Source organism: Castor canadensis, chromosome 19 (assembly GCF_047511655.1).
Source record: "Castor canadensis chromosome 19, mCasCan1.hap1v2, whole genome shotgun sequence".
In the NCBI taxonomy this organism is placed as follows: Eukaryota; Metazoa; Chordata; class Mammalia; order Rodentia; family Castoridae; genus Castor; species Castor canadensis.
In genome coordinates this window covers 42,188,094-42,194,093 of record NC_133404.1, presented here as the reverse complement: position 1 = coordinate 42,194,093, position 6,000 = coordinate 42,188,094, and the positions used below count along the sequence as shown (strand labels likewise).

The window sequence follows — 6,000 nt, the reverse complement described above, 5'->3', positions numbered from 1 at the left end:
TCGTGCCGTAGCCCGGGTTCCAGGGACGCGCTCCATTAAGAGCCGCCGCAAAGTCAGACGCACACCAGCAACAAAGAGCCCAGCCACCACCGGAAGCCGGAGAGGGAACCCCCGTCACGTGACCCTCCTTCCCGGACTCTGATTGGGCTTTGTGGATACGTGCTTCTCCCTGCGGCGTACGCGACCCCGCCCCCCAACCCGCGGGGGGCGGGGACTCGTGTCAGAAGCAGCGCCATTGGCCAGCTCCCTCAGGACGCGGCCAATCGGGATCCGCCGACTGGCGCGGCGCGCGAAGCTTGCTGGCGCCGGGCGCTGCAGAGGTGGCCGTGGCGCGCAGAGGTTGGGTTCTGGTTCGGCCCAACTCGGCCGGAGCCTGCGTGAGAGGTGAGTGCCGCGTGCGCGGAACTCTTAAGGCGTCCTAATTCGGCTCCCGGCTGCCCGGCCCGGAACCGGAGGCCTCGCCGGTTCCTCCCTTGGCCGTCCCGTTGAGCCCTCCGTGTGTGGAGCAGCCTGGGGGACAGACCGGGAAACCGAGGCCCGGGGCGGGGCCGGCCCCGCGGCTGGACCGGGCCCAGCACCGCTATGTGCGCGGGGCAGCCGCTGGCCGGTTGTAGCCCGCGTGTTCTGGGTTGCCGTGTGCCTGGCACCCGTTGTTAGCCAGCTGGGGGAAAAAAAAAAAAAACCCAAAAAACCAAAACCCCAGAACTTCCCAGGACCGCAGAAAAGCGACGGGGTCAAGACGAGACGCCCCAGGTTCCCGGGTTCGAGTCCCGGCCCTGGACGTTCTGGCTGTGACCGTGCGCAGAGTCTGGTCAAACGGGAGGGACCGTCTCTTCGACCTCCTGGACTTTGATTAGGATCAAGTGACGTAGTATAGGCCATCAGGGAGACTTCTCTATGGCCCGAGAGAGGGAGAGACTCCAGCATGGCAAGTCAGAAGATGGAGAAGGGCCGGGTGTCATAGCTCGCGTCTGTACCCCTGCCTCCTGGCAGGCCGAGACGGGCACGATCACAGTTCACAGAGCTCTGAGTTCAAACCTCAGCCTTACACCCCGCCCCCCCAAGAAAGGAAGAGGAAGAAGGAAGGGGCAGAAGTCTGGGGCACGGTACATAGATTTCGGTGTTGTCAGTGTTTTGTTAGCGGGGTGCCACTCTGTCAGAGTCACTCTAGGTCATTAGTCATTCTCCCTGCTGGTCACCATGATAGGCACCTTATGATCTCCAACCCTAACAGTAACAGAGAAGGACCTATTGCTGTCATCTCTCTGGCGAGGAAGCCAAGAGTTAAAAACAAACCATAGCTTTGGGTGCGTGGCAATTATACACAACTACTTTAGGATCGAATTACCTATATCTGAAGGGTTTTTGGGGGGACAGGACTGGGACTGGCTCGTCAGGTGCTCCACCACTTGAGCCATGCCCCCCAGCCTTTTTTTTTTTTTTTGCTTTGGTTATTTTTTAGATTGGGTCTCTTGTTTTTGTTTTTGTTTTTTTTTTGTTTTGTTATTAAATCCAGGGCCAGCTTCTGACTGTAGTCTTCCACGCCCTCAGCCCTCGTTTAGTTTATTTATTTTGGAGGTGCTGGGGTTTGAACTCAAGGCTTTAAGCTTGCTAGATAAGGGCTCTGCCTCTTGATTTATTGATTGAGATGTGGTCTTGCTAGCTATCCTCTAGTGAGCCACCACTCCTGACCCTTTTTATTATTTTTACACTTAACTTACATGTGTATACATTATTTGTGCCATCCCCCCAACCCCAGGCAGAACCTTTTCTGCCCTCTTGTTCTCCGATTTTGTTGAACAGAAAACAAGAGATATTAAGAAAGACATAGTGTTTTTGCTAGTTTGAGATAAAGATAGCTATACAGAGAGACTCCTAGCATTGTTTCCATGCATATGTGTGTTACAGTCCACACTGGTTCAACTCTCTGCCTACTCTTCTCAAATGTCTTTTATGCCTTTAAAAAAGAAACAGGACAGAATGTAACTTCTTAAATTTCCTCTGGAGAGGGTGAATCATTCTGGGTATCATTCTGTTTTCTGTACTTTATGTATCTTTTTTGTTGTTTTGGTGACACTGGGGTTTAACTCAGGGCCTCACTCTTGCTAGGCAGGTGCTCTTACTGCTAGAGCCACTCTGCCAGCCCCCTGTATGTATCTTCTTTTGGTGGGATTGGGGTTTTTGAACTCAGGGCTTCATACTTAGAAAGCAGGCCAGGCACTCTACCGTTTGAGCCACACCTCCAGTCCTGTATGTATCTTTTGACATTTATCTCAAGGGAAAAAAGAATAAACACAGAGGTCTGGGGTAATTGCGCAATAATCTTGGGAGCTTATCTCCAAAAACCTGTGACCCTCTCCATCACCTTAGGAGAAAATCTCAATATGATACGGGGGCCTGACCAGTGTTTCTCTACACATGCTCTCCTGCCTCAGCCTTTGTACAAATAGTGCATAGACCACTCTTCACAACCTCGGTCCTGTCTGGAAAGTTCCACCTGTCATTCAGATCCAATTCATTCTTCTTTGATAAGCTCCCTTTTGGGAGCCTCATCTGGGAATCAGTAAGGCTTTCAAGAAAAGACTAATGTCAGACTTCCCCATTGCATTGTCATTTTCTGCGGGTGTCTTTTCCACCATTGTAGCGACAGTGTTTAAGTCCTGCTCATCTTTGCTTCAGTGCCTATGGTGCTACCTGACACAGCAGCTGCTGGGTAAATGTTAACTGAATGAAACATACAAGTCAAAGTCAGAGAGCAGAAGTTCTTGGAGTCAGGACATACTGAATGGCAAGGAAATACTGTCTATTTTATTTAAAATTCCTGTGTTTTAATGAAATTTTTATTTTGGTGGTTCTGGGGTTTGAAATCAGGGTCTTGCACTTGTAATGCAGGCACTTTACCACTTGAACCATACCTCCAGCCCCAAACACTCTGAATGTCAAGAAAAATATGGCTGGGCATGGTGGTGCATACCTTTAATTTCAGCACGTGAGGAGGCTGAGGCAGGAAGATTTTGAGTTTGACCCAGTCTGGGCTAAATCGTGAGACAGTGTCTTAAAAATTTTTTTTTTCATATATAATCCTGTCTTTTAGTCACTCTAGCTATTACTGTTTTTTATGAGTCTGTTCCACTTTTAATGATAAAATAAGCTATTCTCATTTCTTAGGTATATAGTTTAGTGTCTTGGTTTTTCTCAATACCAAATTACTCTATGTGGTACTTTGTCTTTGGGTCATCATTTATAAGATGTCACAGTATTTTCTTGGTATGAGATGGTGCTCTGTGCCATTAATTAAGAAAGTTAAGCTGGTGGAGTGGGCCAAGTGATAGAGCGCCTGCCTAGTGAGCGTGAGGCCTTGAGTTCAAACCCCAGTACCGCCGAAGAAGGAAGGAAGGAAGCTGGGCATTTTTCTCTAAGTTTACTTAGTGTCTGTGGGTTCTGGTAAACTGTGTTTGTACTCCCAGACCATTGCGACCAGTGGGTGGATGCCTGGGCTTTCCACATTACTAGGCAAGAGCTCTACCACTGAGTACAACTTCAGTCCTTGTTTTTTTTGAGATGGGGTCTTGCTACATAACCCAGGCTGGCTTTAAACTTGAGATCCTGCTGCCCCAGCCTCCCAAGTGCTGGGATTATAAGTGTACACCACCATGCTGGCAGTTCACCTGGTTTGAAGTCTATACATGGAATGATACTGTGTGTATTCTGTTGAGCCTTTCTTGTTTGGCTCAACGTTATGAGATTTTTCCGCATCGTAATACAGGTTTTTAAAAAATTTTTCGGTTTTCAAATAATTTTTTTTTTTGGTGGACTGAGGTTTGAACTCAGGGCATCATGCTCGCAAAGCAGGCGCTGTACCACTTGAGTCACCCCCCCCCAAGTCCATTTTGCTCTCAGTTATTGTGGAGATGTGGTCTTGTGAACTATTTGCCTGAGCTGGTCTCAAACCACCATCCTCCAGATGTTATAGGTGTGAGCTATTGGCACCTGGCTGCTTTTGAAATGAATTTTAATAATAAATTTATTTTTATCGCTGTAAGACATTTCATGATGTGATTATGCCACTTATCTATTGTACTTGTTTTATTTTTACTTTATTGTAGTACGAACACTTAACTTCCGATCTACCTCTAAACATATTTTTAGTTTTTTGTTGTTTCTTTTTTTTTCAGTATGAAGTAGGAGAGTAGAGCCCCCAGAGGTTGTGGGGAGGGAGGGGAATGTCTTTTTTTTTTTTTTTTTTTTCTTTTTTTGGTGGCACTGGGGTCTGAACTCAGGGCCTCATGCTTGCTAGGCAGACACTCTTACCACTTTAGCCACTCCACCAACATTTTTTGGGATAGATTTTTTTTTTTTAAATAGGGTCTTGAAAACTATTTGCCTGGGGCTGGCTTCAAACCTCGAGCCTGCTGAACTAAAAAGGTAAAATAATTAGGAATTTAAAACATGCAAGACGTAAAGGAAGACATGTTTAAAGCACTTGTAAATGCACAAGATGAGAAGAAATCCTTTGTTCTGAGATAGAACAGCCCAATATCATCAGTGTCACTTCTGCCTAAGCTAATGCATAAATTTAATGAAATCTCAATGAAAGTAGCAAAGTTTCGTTCTTGGGGTAGACAGTTGCTTCTAAAGTTCATATTGGGGAAAAGCTAGGAGAAAATGTCCATACTCTTTTTTTTTTTTTTTTTGGTGGTATGACCTTGTGCACACATGCACAGCATGCTTGAGCCATGTCCCCAGCCTTTGTTTTGTATTTTGTTGTTGAGATAGGGTCTCAATAACTTTGCCTAGGTTGGGCAGAGATCCTCCTGCTTCCTCCTTCCAGGTACCTGGGAATATAGATGTGTGCTACCATGCCCAGCTTGTAGCATACATCTTGAAGACCTACTATTCCTTATCTAAATTGAGACACAAAATACCAGAATATGACAGAAGAAGGACAAAATACTGAGTAGATGCAATTTTTAAAAAACATTTAAAAATGCATTGAAATACTGTTTCTTACCTGTCAGATAATCTGAGAAAACTGCACAGAAGCTCTCTTTGGTGAGACTTTGGGCAATGCAGACTGATAAAAACCGGTTATGAGGAGGTCTTTGGGGACACCTAGCAAGTCACAGGCACACCTGTCCTCGGCCCAGCACTCCAGCTTGGGGGATGCCCCTTAGAGACCTGGATCCAGCAGTAAGAAAGCATAGGTGCAGAGGGTCTGTGTCACAGCATTACCCTAATTGTAAAGTGCCAGAGAAATATGCAAATGTCCAAAGGGGACATCTGCTGAATAAGCACTCTCATAATGGCGTATTTTCCAACTGCAAAGAGTGGGTGAAATGTTTGTCACGGGCATGAAGTGACTTCTAATAGGCACTGTAAGTAGAAAGTGTGTATATATTATCTCCCTTTCCTGTGAGGAAGAACATGAATCAGGAACTCTGAGATGAATCAGAAGTTAGAGAAATTAATAACTACAGGGGCAGCTGACAAGGGATGGAGTTGGGAGAATACTTCCGGGGCGGGGGGGGGGGGTCTGCTGCACAGGTCATATAGAAATGTACCAACATTTCATATGTTCACAAAAGTAAGTCTACAAGAATGGTACCGACAGAAACTAATAAATTTATTTTGAAGGTGGGATGAAGAGAACAATCAACTAAGTTTTGAGTATAATACTTAGATTATATACCCTTAATCTAAAGGAAAATGTAGTTTAATTTGAACTTTTAATTTATTATGACGGAACCGGGGATTGACAGGGCCTCATGCTTGCTAAGCAGGCATTCTACTACTTGAGCCATGCCCTTTTTGCTGTAGTTATTTTCAGATAGGGTCTTGCTTTTATGCCCAGGCCAGGCTGGACGCAGTCCTCTTACTTATACTTCACTGTGCCCGGCTAAATTTGAACTGTTCTTGGTAGGCTTTCCTTTTGCAGTGAAAAAAGTATAAAGCAATTCTGAAATGACTTACAGTTCAGGATTGAGCAAATGAGTAAATATA

General features: G+C 45.7%; 1 protein-coding gene across 3 annotated transcripts in view; it reads left to right on the top strand.

Moving 5' to 3' along the window:
* The first annotated feature begins 285 nt into the window (after positions 1–285).
* The window catches only part of Blm (BLM RecQ like helicase), a 69,243-nt gene continuing 63,528 nt past the window's right edge, over positions 286–6,000 (top strand). For all 3 annotated transcript variants that reach the window (XM_074062029.1, XM_074062028.1, XM_074062030.1), the window contains exon 1: positions 286–384. The gene's annotated coding sequence lies outside the window, so the exon portion shown is untranslated. The remainder of the gene's footprint in view (positions 385–6,000) is intronic.